General features: G+C 44.0%; 1 protein-coding gene across 15 annotated transcripts in view; it reads right to left on the reverse strand.

The window, feature by feature from the left end:
* Positions 1-12864, reverse strand: part of celf2 (cugbp, Elav-like family member 2) — an 874451-nt gene that overhangs the window by 641680 nt on the left and 219907 nt on the right. The window lies entirely within an intron of this gene.

The raw sequence follows: 12864 nt of genomic DNA on the forward strand, positions 1-12864 counted from the left end.
TACTGCATCCGCTGCACCCGATGTGGCCTCCTCTATATTGGGGAGACAGGCTGCCTACTTGCAGAACGTTTCAGAGAACACCTCTGGGACACCCGGACCAACCAACCCAATCACCCTGTGGCTCAACACTTCAACTCCCCCTCCCACTCCACCAAGGACATGCAGGTCCTTGGACTCCAGGTAATTTTGACCTGAATGGCCTCCTCCAATGGTTCAATCACCAATGTAAAAAGCAATGGCGAAAGGGGACAGCCTGCTGGCTGACCCCAAAAATGTTAAAATTGCTGGATCGTACTCCATTGGTGATGGCCACAGCGAGTGGGTCACTGCAGAGAACGTTTATCCATCTTATAAAGGTTTCGCCCAAGCCAAACTGCCCTACAGTATAAAAAAGATGCAGCCACTCAACTCAGACAAATGCCTTCTCTGCATCTAGAGAAATCACTAATCCCTGTATTGACTGTTGTTGATACACTTTAATTACATTAAGCAGCTTCCTAACATTATTGGAGGATCTGCAGCCTTTTATGAAGCCCTTCTGGTCCTCTTTAACCATAGAAGGTAACACAGTCTCCAGCCTTAACACAAGAGTCTTAGATAGGATTTTAAGGTCATCATTAAAGAGTTAAAAGGGCCTATAAGAAGCACAGTCCTCCAGGACCTTCCTTTTTTAAGAATATGTGAAATATTAGCTTCTCTTAGAGATGGTGGGAGATGATCATGACTGTACGAATCATTGAACATGTTGAGCATCAGACCTGACAATATGTTTGTAAATTCCTTATAGAATTCGCTGGGAAGTCCATCAGGATAGGGCGCCTTTCCACTCTGAAGCTGCTTCACAGCCTCCTGCACCTCTTTCTCTGATGAGAGGACATTGAGAAAAGACTCTTGCTCGGGAGTCATAGCCGGCAACTCCAGATCCTTGAAAAAAGATCCCATCTTGGCCCGCCCCTCGTCACAACCCTCAGACTGGTATAATTCAGAGTAAAACTCTGGAATGCTGCACTAATCTTTTTGGAATCACACGTTAGGTTCCCAGACTCTTCCCTAATCGATGTAATGGCTTGAGGGCACTGCGTTTCCTGGCGAGGTATGCTAGATACTTACCTAGTTTGAGAGCATGGAATTCAATGCAGACCGCAGCGCTATAATTCTCTGTAACCTGTCAAAGTAAGCCTGCTCTGCTGCCTTCAAACGTGCTTTGAGGAGACATTGCTGTTCGTCCTTCTGCCGCTTCCTACTGGCAGAGTAGGAAATAATTAACCCCCAGCATAGACTTTGGTAGTTTCCCAAAGGATGGACAGGCTACTAACTGAGTCTAAGTTAATGTCTAGGAACGCCCTAAATTCCTTAGAGAAGTACTCCACAAACTTATTATCCTTAAGGATAAAGGGGTCCATTCGTCAGTGCCTTGGGCCCACTATAGAGTCCTTAAGCTTAACCAACATGTACACTGGAGTGTGATCAGAGATGAAAATATTACCAATCGTACAAGATGTCACCAAATTCATGGTTGCCACTGGGGTAGGAAAAAAAATCAATCCTGGTGTGAGATCTGTGTGGATTGGAAAAAAAATGTAAATTCCCTGTCTGAAGGATGAGATGCCTCCAGATTTCCACCAACCCTAACTCCACACACAGGTCCACTCATTGTTTAGTTTGTACAGAGACTATTGGGGGTCTTTGGGCAACCTGTCTACTGTGGGATCCATAAGACAATTAAAATCTCCCCCTATAATGATATGCCGCGACTCGAGACTGATCAGTTTAGAGAACACATCACTAGAAATTTGAAGGGATGGGCGAGAGGGTAATAAACATTTAAAACATCATATTCTTCCATCTTTATCAGTGCCTTGAGGATTACAACCTCCTGTGTGTGTCTTTAACAAACTCTAGTAACTTAAATGGGAGCTTCCTCCTAACCAATATAGCCACTCCCCTACTTCTGGTGTTCAAAGATGAAAAGTAAACCCGATCAAAGCCATTCTGCTGTAGTTTCAAAATCTCCCTATCATCCAAGTGTGTTTCCTGTAATAAAGTAATATCCATCTTTTACGTTCTAAGACTCCAAAAGTACCTTCTTCCTCTTAATTGGTGAGTGACTCCTCTTGATGTTCCAGGTACACCATTTAATCAAGTCATTAGCCATAACTTTCTGCAGTAGCATTTAGATTCCAGAGAGGAGGAATCGAATTACAAATTGCCGAGCCTTAGTGTCGCAAGATCCATTGAACATAAAAACTACATAAACTAAACCCACTACAGTTAAGAAACCGACAAAGCTATCAAAGACTATATACAACAAAAACCAAAAGAAAAACCAAACTATGATTAGATTAGACTCCCTACATTGTGGAAACAGGCCCTTCGGCCCAACAAGTCCACATCGACCCTCCGAAGGGTTACCCACCCAAACCACTTTTCCCTCTGACTAATGCACCTAACACTATGGGCAATTTAGCATGGCCAATTCACCTGACCTGCACATCTTTGGACTGTGCGAGGAAACCTGAGCACTCGAAGGAAATCCATGCCGACATGGGGAGAATGTGCAAACTCCACACGGACAGTCTGGTGCTGTGAGGCAGCAATGCTAACCACTGAGCCACCATGTTGGAAAATTGATTTACATTATCTGCCATGGCAGGATTTGAACCCAGGACCCCGGAAACATTACCTCAGTCTCTGTTTAGCAGTCCTGTGATCATGCCACACGCCAATGGTGCTGAATAGGGGAACTCACCCCCTGCCCAAAGGGGGCATCTCCATATCCCAAAACCCAACTTCCCATCCTGCTGCCAATACTGCAGCCAGGGCATTTAAATACCTGAACCGGGCATAAACTGCCCGTAAGTTGGCATTCAGCCATCCCAATCATTTTCCCTCCTCCTAGCTAGGGCCACATCGCAAACACAAGCAGCAAAGAAAGAAAATACACAATGGAATGACAATGTGAACAAAGAAATGTTTTAAAAATGGTAAGTACCCCACCCAGCCTTTGGTATAACTTAGAAATTGAAAGCGCGCATCCCAGCCACCCCTGAGCATAGTTTAGACCAGATTATTACCAGTAAAAGGAAAAGGAAGCCCCAATCTGACTTCCTCTTTTTTTAAGGAAAAACAGAGACATACCCAAACAACATGACTATTTGTAAATGCTAAATTGGTCAGATTAAGGTAATTTGTCCACAAAGTATTTTGCCTTCTCCGATGTGTCAAAGAGATGTCTAGATCATCTAAGGTGATCGAAACACTGCTGGATACCTCAGTGAGTGCTGAATCCTGAGCTCCCTCAGTCTTCTCTTGATGCCATCATAGGATTTCCTTTTCCAGATCACTGCTGCTGAGAAGTCCTGGAAGAACATGATCTCAGAGACCTCGTAAACTAGGGACTTCGGATCCTTCCCCTGGACTCTTGAAGCTTCCACAACTCTCTCCTTACCTCTATCGTGATGAAACCGCACCAAGATAGAATGAGGACATTGGTCCAGACCTGACCTCTGCGCCATGACCCAGTGAGCCCTCTCAATCTTCAAGCCTCACATTCCAGCCTTCAAGGTAAGGAATTTTGGTAACCAGTCCTCAATAAATTCCACTGGCCATGCACCTTCCTTACCCTCCAGCAGACCGACGATCTGAATGTTTGTTCTCTCTGCCCCTGTTCTCTAAGTCATCAACCTGGTCAAGCAAATTACAGACCTGTGTTTCCAGGGCCTGGATCCTACCCTTGGAGGAATCCGTATCAGCTTCCACCACTGTGACCCTGCTTTCTACCTCATTCATCCTTTTCTCCAGGTCTCCCAGATGCTGTCCATGCTTCTGCAGCAGGATAGAGATTGGGGCCAGATTCTCCTCTATCTGCTCCTCTACATCTCACGAGATTTTGCAAGCTCCTTCACCAGGACCTGGTAATGAATCGATTTCGAGGATCCTGCAGGCTGTGCCGAGGGCCCGGCCTCGGACATACCTCCTCCCTTCTTCGGATCCCGAGGTAAGTTGCTCTCTGACCGTTTCCCGGACCTTTCCAGAATCCCAGGATATCGCTGTGGTCTGGGTAGAGCAGGCTAGGATCTCGTTCCGCTTGTGCTGTGGTGCGGAGCTCTGCAACGCGATCTTCCTAGACTGCCGCCATCTTGGATTCCCAGGGGGCACATTTTTAAGGCGAGAGGAGGGAGATTTAGAAAAGGCACGAGAGGCAAATCTTTTACACAGAGGATGTGGAATGAACTTCCTGAGGAAGTGGTGGATGTGAGTACAAATAAGCTTAAAAGACATTTGGATGGATACATAAATGGGAAAAGTTTGGAGGGTAAGGGCCACGGATCAGGCAGGTGGGACTAGTTTAGTTTGGGATTATGTTCAGCATGGACTGGTTGGACCAAATATTCTGTCTCCATGCTGTATGACTTTATAACTGCAGAAGCTGGAAATCAGGAACAAAACCAGAAAGAGCTGGAGAAACTCAGTAGGTCTGTCAGGATCAGTGGAGAAAAAACAGAGTTAATGTTTTACATTCACTGGACCCCAAGAATTAACTCTGTTTCTCTCTCCATCAATGCTGCCAGACCTGCCGATTCCGCTAGCAATTTCTATTCTTATACCAAGTCCAGCTGCTGTGCTCCACTCCAAATATCAGATTTGGAATCTTCTTCATCTGTGTAGTTGGGAGGACAGCACCATGGTATAGACAGGGCTCTCGTGAGTGGCTGTGTGGGGCTGACAAGAAGTAGGTCTTGACCTTCTGTGGTAGCACCCTACCTCTAGGCTAGAAGGTCCAGGTTCAAGTCCGACCTGCTCGAGAAGGATTGAATAACATTGTTGAAACATATCGATTGGAAAATATCTGAGGGGAAAGTGACCGACAAGGGAACACATTCAACAGTAAGACCTAGCAAATTAAGAAACATCAACTAATGAAGGGACTTATAGCTGGTTTAATGCTGGCAGCTGTGGGTCCATGAACAAAATGACCATCACCTTAAGTAAATTATGTTAATTTAAAAGTATCATGCAAATCCATGTGCAGATTAATTGAAATTCATGATATTGCCACGAAGAATAAAATATTCTTCTGCATAAACTAAGATATCACATTACAGGTTTTCCTTTGAATACATTCAGGTTGTTAATAAGTTTGATTTACATAATTTAAATTTCAACTTCCATTTAAATCAGTGGCTGCCTGCAATGTGATTCCCTCCAAGGGATTTTAATCAGTGACTAGGAAACCGGGTGAGGAAGGTTTAATATTGTGTTTTCTTTAAAAAAAAACCCTCAGAGGCCTGAAACCTCACTGCTATTCACACTTAACACTGGTAATGCTAATATAATTAATTTTCATTCTAATAATAAACACAGCAGCAAAGTTTGAGCTGTTGGAAACAAGACATTTCCTTTGATGGTTGCACATTGCAAAAAGTCACTTTGAAGGTTTATTTCCTTAAGATGCAGAAGTGCAGTGGGCTGGGAATTTGTCACCTGGCACTGGTGACACACCGTGCTGCAAACTAGGGGAGGTATTGGCCATTGCGAGATGATTAATCCAGTGGCCATAAACAGGCCCAGGCAACAGGCTGTGGAGGGGGTCATTAAGGCCGACTGCCTGCCCCTCTTCTGTGGTTATGTTAGAGCCAGGGTGTCTCTGGAGAAGAAGGAGCACGCGGTGTCTACCAACACCCTTGAGCTGTTCAGGGAGAGGTGGGCGTCACAGGGAGTGGAGTGTATTATTTCCCCCTCCACCTCTATTTTGATTTAACCCCTGCCCTCCCCTTTCATTGTTTGATCACACAGCATTGCCCTTTGATGTGAAGGCCACTGCTTGTCACTGGCCACGCGGGTGTTTCCTTTCTTCCTGTCGGTGGAAATTGAATAAAAATTTGTACACCTGTTGTCTCTCACTGTGTCTCACACCTGCACATGCCCACAATGGGTGCTGGGGAAAATATAAGCACTACTGCAGTTAGGCGGTAGTGTGGGGGGAGGGGGGGGGAGAGAAAAAAAATGAAAAAAAAACCCAGGAGATTAAAATCTCCTCAATTTAAGGGACTGACTCTGTGCTGGCTGGGCCACAGTCAGTGTGTTCCTGCTGTTACTGTTGCTGGTCTGTGTGTTTGGAGGAGGGGAGTTACTTTTTCTAAAGAAAGAGAATTAAAAGGAAATTAATCCAGAGACCAGGGAATGATGGTTCAAAACCCAAGATGGCAGATGTTGAAGTTTGAATTCAATAAAGAATCTGGAATTAGAACTCTAATGATAATTGTGAAATCATTGCTAATGGTCAGAAAAACCTATTGGATTCAGAATGCCTTTTTGGGAAGGAAACTGCCAACTTTATATGGTTGGAGGCTGAAGGGTGACCTTATAGAAGTTTATAAAATTCTGAGGGGCATGGTTAGGGTGAATAGCCAAAGCCTTTTCCCCAGGGTGAGGGGAATCCAGAACTAAAGGGCATAGATTTAAGGTGAGAGTGAAAAGATTTAAAAAGGGACCTAAGGTGCAACTTTTCCATGCATAGGGTGGTGTGTGTATGGAAGAGGAAGTGGTGGAGGCTGGTACAATTATAACATTGAAAAGGCATCTGGATGGGTATATGAATTAGGAAGGGTTTGGAAGGATATGGGCCAAATGCTGGCAAAGGGGACTGGATTAATTTAGGATATCTTGTCGGCATGGATGAGTTGGACTGAAGGGTCCGTTTCCATGCTGTACAGCTCTAGGACTCTAAGGTCTATGTTTGACTCCAAACCCACCAGATATTTACACCCCACGTTGCATCCACAAGGCTAACGACGACCCCACACATCCCTCATTCAAACTCTTCTCCCTCCTGCCATCTGGCAGACAATATCAGAGCATTTGGTCTCTCACAGCCAGACTGTGTAACAGTTTCATCCCCCAAGCCATCAGGCTTCTTAACACAGCACAATCATACTCTATTCCATCTGCAATTCTTTGCACGACTTTCGAATTGTTGCTAAAACAATGGTATAGTAATGATCATTCATTATTACACTGTAATTTGTCCACCACTGTGCCTTTTTTTTTGTTTTGTCAAGAATTACTGTGCAGTCTTGAGTGTTTTGCACTTTATGCTGCCCTGTATATGACTGTACTCTCGAGTAATTTGTGCTGTCCATGTAGCACCTTGGTCCTGGAGGAATGCTGTTTCCTTTTCTCTTACTGTATCGGTCGTATATGGTAGAAATGACAAAGAATGCTACTCTTGAATCTTGGCCATAATGTGGTTGACTCTTAACTGCCCTCTGGACAATTAGCAATGGTCTAGCCAATGACACCAACATCTCATGAACAAATAATAAAAATGCTTTCGAAATCTCGTGACCTTTGGCCCTTCTTTAGCTATGGTAGTTCCTGAGGGGTTTCTGAATGTTTGAGTTATATGGGCACAAGAGGTAAAACTGATTTTCTGGCCCCTAGAAGACAGCTACCAATAGTCTCTGTTCTACTAGATTTGGAAACGGTGAAAATCAGAGTCTCTTGTCACTCTAGATTGGCATTTAGTGATGGACTGCTGCCAAATAACATGGATGTTGCTAAGGGAAAGATCGGGTCTAGCAGTGATGCCCTCCTGACAAGAATAGGACATGATGTGGAGAAGCTACCTATGAAGAGTCGGCGCTTTGAAAGCTCGTGCTTCCAAATAAGCCTGGTATAACTTGGTATTGTGTGATTTTTAACTTGAATAGCCTTTATTGTCACATACACTCAATGAGTATGGTGAAAAGTTTATATATGTTGCTACTTACAACGCCAACTTAGATACAAATGTACCTAGGCACAGCTTCCTTAGTTACAAGATCTTAGACAATAGAGAAATAAAATATCCTTCATTATGGAAATAAAAGTTCAGCACAACAGACCATGCTGGCCCCTAGCTTCCAGTCCACACTGAGCCCTGGCTCCACACCGCACCAGCGCTATGCCACGTCAGGAGACAGCTGAGGAAGGCTGTTAGGTCACCATGCAAATCCAGGAGGCCCCTACTACTGCTGACACACTCATATGAATGAGGGACACTCAAACAAGATACTGGAGCAATGGTCTCTACACTACACCAGAGAGTCAATAGTTTCAAAAAGGAATGTGGAAGGAGAGAAGGGACATTATCAAACAAAGTTTGAAACAAACCACATAGCACATACTGGGACAGAAGACCAACCGTTCAGTCAAACAGCTGATTTTTAAGAGCTGTCTGAAAGGGTGAGAGAGGTAAAGATGCAAGTTGAAACTTCTAAAGTCAACTTGTCGCTCCTGAACACTGTCCCATCTCCACCATCTGGAATGTCAAGGTCATCCAAAATTCTACTGTTCATTTCCAGATTCACACCAAATCCCAATTCCATTGTTCCACTGTGAATTCTGTAATTCCCTCTCTTCAGCTTCACATTTCACCCTCTCAAGGTATTCCTTAAAAACCTACTCTCTCACCAAGCATGTGATGTCCCTAATTGGGCTAACACCAAAGTTTCTTTGATAACACTGATGTTTTACATTCACGCAACATCTTCAACACAGTAAGTCGCTGCTTATTGTTGTGATGAAATTTCACAAAACTGGCACAGACTGAAGAAAATTTGTGGTTTGCTGGTCAAGAAAGTAGTTCACTCAGTTCCTCTGAAGAGGGCAAAGCCTAAAGGAGCCCATAGGACTCCTGCAAACCATTCCCCATTTACATGGTACAAGTCAGCAGTGTGATAGAGTTCTTGGCTTTTGTGAATGAGCAAATGTCTAATTATACCAAGGAAGGTCAACACTATGTACGACAAAGTAGCCCACTTGATCAGCTGCTCATCCACCACTGGCATATAGATGCAGTTTGTGAATCGTCTACCAGAGGAACTCCAGTAGTTTACCAATGCTCCCTTGACAGAACCTTCCAAAATGTGTATACCCTTCCTAGGCATTCAAGGGCATCGATTGCAAGATCCCCCTCTGAATCATCCACAATGTTCACTCAAACTTTAATGTTCCTTTACCCATCACTGAATTGCGATCCTATAACTTGCTTCATTTCAGGACAGTGGGTACTTACACAATCGAACCATAAAACCTCAACAGTGTGTACAGCAGGCCATTCAGTCCACACTGAACCTCCAAACAGCATACCACCCAGACCCATCTTCCCTACTCTGTCCCTGTAACCCTGCATTTCCCATGGCCAATCTACCTAACCTGCACATCTTTGGATTGTGGGAGGAACCTGAGCACTCAGAGGAATCCCGCACATACATGGGGAGAATGTGCAAAATTCACACAGACACTCACTCAAGAGTGGAATCGAACTCAGGACCCTGGCGCTGTGAGGCAGCAGCACTAACCATGACACCATCAAATTGGAGCTGCTCAAGAAGGTTACTTCCCACTCACTTCTCCAGGACAATAAAAAGATGGCCTATCCAGCCCCAGGAATGCCACAACAAAAGAAAACAAAATTAAGAAATGAAATTGATTAATCGAAAAGGCTGCCTAATATCATCAATTGCTCATCACCCTTAGGCAATCCTGCCTCTCTCTTTCTGTCCCAAGTTAAACGTGAATCTGGAACGCCTTGAGAAGCTCAAAAGACAAATGTAGCAACTGGTTTGGAACTGTCTACTCCCAGTAAGTGAAAAGGGAATGAGAGAAAATTGGCAGAAGAAAATTGGCAAAGGTCTGGCCAGTAATTCTCCCACATTGGACAGGAGCTTCATGGGAGAACAGGAGGCAAATTCACCAATTCTGCTATCTGCAGTTTTGGCTCACAGTTACAGGGGGTGCACGGAGGTTGTGTAGATTCTGTGACAAAGTCTCTCCAAGTGTAGACTACAAAAGGGGAAGTGAAGGCCTAGTGGTATTATCACTGGACTGTTAATCCAACTACACAGATAATATTCTTGGAATCCAGGTTCAAATTCCACCAGGACAGAGTTTGGATTAAAAAGAAACAATTTGGAATTAAAAGTCTAATGATGACCATGAATCCATTGTTGGAAAAACCTGTCTGGTTCACTAATGCCCTTTAGGGAAGGAAACTATTTGCCTTACCTAGTCAGGCCTACATGTGACTCCAGACTCACAGCAAAGTGGTTGACTCTTAACTGCCTTCTGGGCAATTAGCGATGGACAATAAATGCTGGCCAAGCCAGTGATGCCCTCATCCAGTGAATAAATAAAGAAGAAAAACAACTTGGAGAGCAGGATTGATGAATCGATTCAGAAACCAAACAAGAATCGATGGTTTCATTCAAAGTGAAATGGAAATTGGTGACATCAGAATCCAATACGTGAGGGCATTACTTTAAAGGAGGAGAAAATTTGTGGAAGACCAAAAATACCAGCAATTGCTTATTTTCAGTGCCACAGTGATTAAAGCAACTTTAGACTCAAAGTTAGGATATTTTTCTCAAAGTTGGTATTGAAACTGTTGCAGGTGTTGTCTTCAGGGAAAAATATTAAACTAGAGCCCAGTATACCATCTTAAAAGATTCCAGGGAATTAATTCATAAGGGCAGGTGAGCTCTGCCCTACTGTCTTGGCCAACATCGACTGCTGAATCTTGCAGCATGCAAATGATTGCCATTTCTCCAACATCAAAGCAGTGTTGACATTTCAACGATGTTTCATTGGCTATGAAGAACCTGGGACACTCCAAACTTAAATATATTACAGAGTCATAGAGATGTACTTCTTCCTTTAAGTAACATAGCAACCACATTTGTGTTATCAACAACATTATAATTTTCAATTACTTGAATTCATAGAGTCAAAGTCATAGAGACATGCAGCACGGAAACAGACCCTTCGGTCCAACCAGTCCATGCCAATCATAATCCCAAACTAAAGTAGTCCCACCTGCCTGCTCCTGGCCCATATCCCTCCAACCTTTTCTTATTCATGTACTTAATCAAAATGAAATGTAATAAGTATAACAAAGTTTGAAGTAAGCATGCAATCTCCGGAGCAGCTGCAATATCTGTGTTTCTCTCAACCCAGAAAGAAATGTGACATCACTCTCACCTCACAGGCAGAACTCTCCAGGAATTGAGCTCAAAAACAGATAGATGTTTCGAGGCAGCACTGAGGGAGTGCGACACTACATAAGAACTAAGAGCAGGAGTAGGCCGGCTGGCCCTTTGAGCCTGCTCCACCATTCACTAAGATCATGGCTGATTTTTTTGTGGCCTCAGCTCCACTTACCTGCCCTCTCTCTGTATTCCTTAATTCCTTTATTGCTCAAAAAAAATCAATCTTAACTTTAAAAACATTTACTGAAGCAGCGTCAACTACTTCACTGGGCAGGGAATTCCATAGATTCAGAATCCTCCAGATGAAGACGTTCCTTCTTAATTCAGTCCAAACTCTGCTCTCCCTAATCTTGAGGCTATGTCCTCTTGTCCGAGTTTCACTTGCCAGTGGAAACATCCTCTCTACTTCTATCTTATCTATTCCCATCATAATTTTATATGTTTCTATAAGATCCTCTCTCATTCTTCTAAATTCCAATGAATATAATTCCCATCTACTCAATCTTTCCTCATAAGCCAACCCCCCCTCAACTCTGGAATCAACCGAGTGAACCACCCCCTCCATTGCCAGTACATCCTTTCTCAAGTAAGGAGACCAAAACTGTACATAGTACTCCAGGTGTGGCCTCACCAGCACCCTGTACAGCTGCAACATAACCAAAGGCACCGGGTTATGAATTGGATACTAATATGAACAGCATGCCCAGCCCTTGAGAAGCATGTCCAGAGTGCGGTTCTCCATGAACCCTGACCAACACCTCTCAGCAGCAGCATCTGGACGAACAGTTTAGCTGGTCATTGATCTGAATGGATGTATTTAGGATCCTTGTTGTACGGGGAATGGCTGCTGCATTGAGCTATAGGCCCACGAAAAATACCCCCCCCTCCCCAAATTAAATAGCTGCTTAGGTGGAATATTGAAACTGTAACTCAATGAATACAGGTGGGGTGGGGTGGGGAAGGGAGAGGAGAGGAAATCAGGAGATAATAATCGGACAAAAGACTGCTCTTTCACATTCATCAAATGCCTCGCTCTCCCCTCTCTGATTTGAGGTAGGAAAGCTCTATTCACGGATTATCCCTGATGTTGGTAGCTATGCCATAAGCTCCTATTCCCATGATAAGCCTGTCAGAATTACTGCTGTCTTGTAGAGAAAATCTTAAAATCCAAAAACTGTACCAACACACTCAAGAAATACTTCCTGCAGCAGCACAAGCCCCCGATGCTGAAGAAACACAAATATTCCTGACAACAACAAAAAGGGAGGCATAGATTTACTTCAGGCAAAAGCCTCCTCATTGAAGACATACCACTCTCCCCCCTAAAAAAACCCTCCCCACCATTTCTGTGCCTCTCCACATTAATTCCTCTAAAGACTTACAGCGTGGGGGGGGGAGAGGAAGGAGACAACTGAATATCCTCATTCATCGCAGAGAGAATGGTTCTGTCTCCTCCCCCTCACAAACAGAAAATGCTTCCAAATTGGACAGTCAGACCGACAAAAGTTACAGAAATGCCATTTCTGCCGATCTGTTAAGTCCCTCTCTCGCCCCCAAACTGGGTTGTTCTTGTTTTTCAAACCCACTGATTTCAAACGGGACTCTCAAAAATAATAACCAGCAGCATTTCGTTTTTAAAAAGAAGTGAAAGAAAAAAAAATTCCCTCGAGCAGTTCTGAACGTCAGCCAAGCCTCAGCTCTCCAAGTCTGCAGGGAATCTTAACACAGCAAAAAAGGAGCCTCTCGCTATAAGGGGGTCAGCGAAAACGGGGGGTCAGCGAAAACTAGTGAAAAGACTAGAGGGAGCGGGGAGGGGGTAGAGAGCAAGAGGAGA

Source organism: Chiloscyllium plagiosum, chromosome 23 (genome assembly GCF_004010195.1).
Source record: "Chiloscyllium plagiosum isolate BGI_BamShark_2017 chromosome 23, ASM401019v2, whole genome shotgun sequence".
Classification (NCBI taxonomy): domain Eukaryota; kingdom Metazoa; phylum Chordata; class Chondrichthyes; order Orectolobiformes; family Hemiscylliidae; genus Chiloscyllium; species Chiloscyllium plagiosum.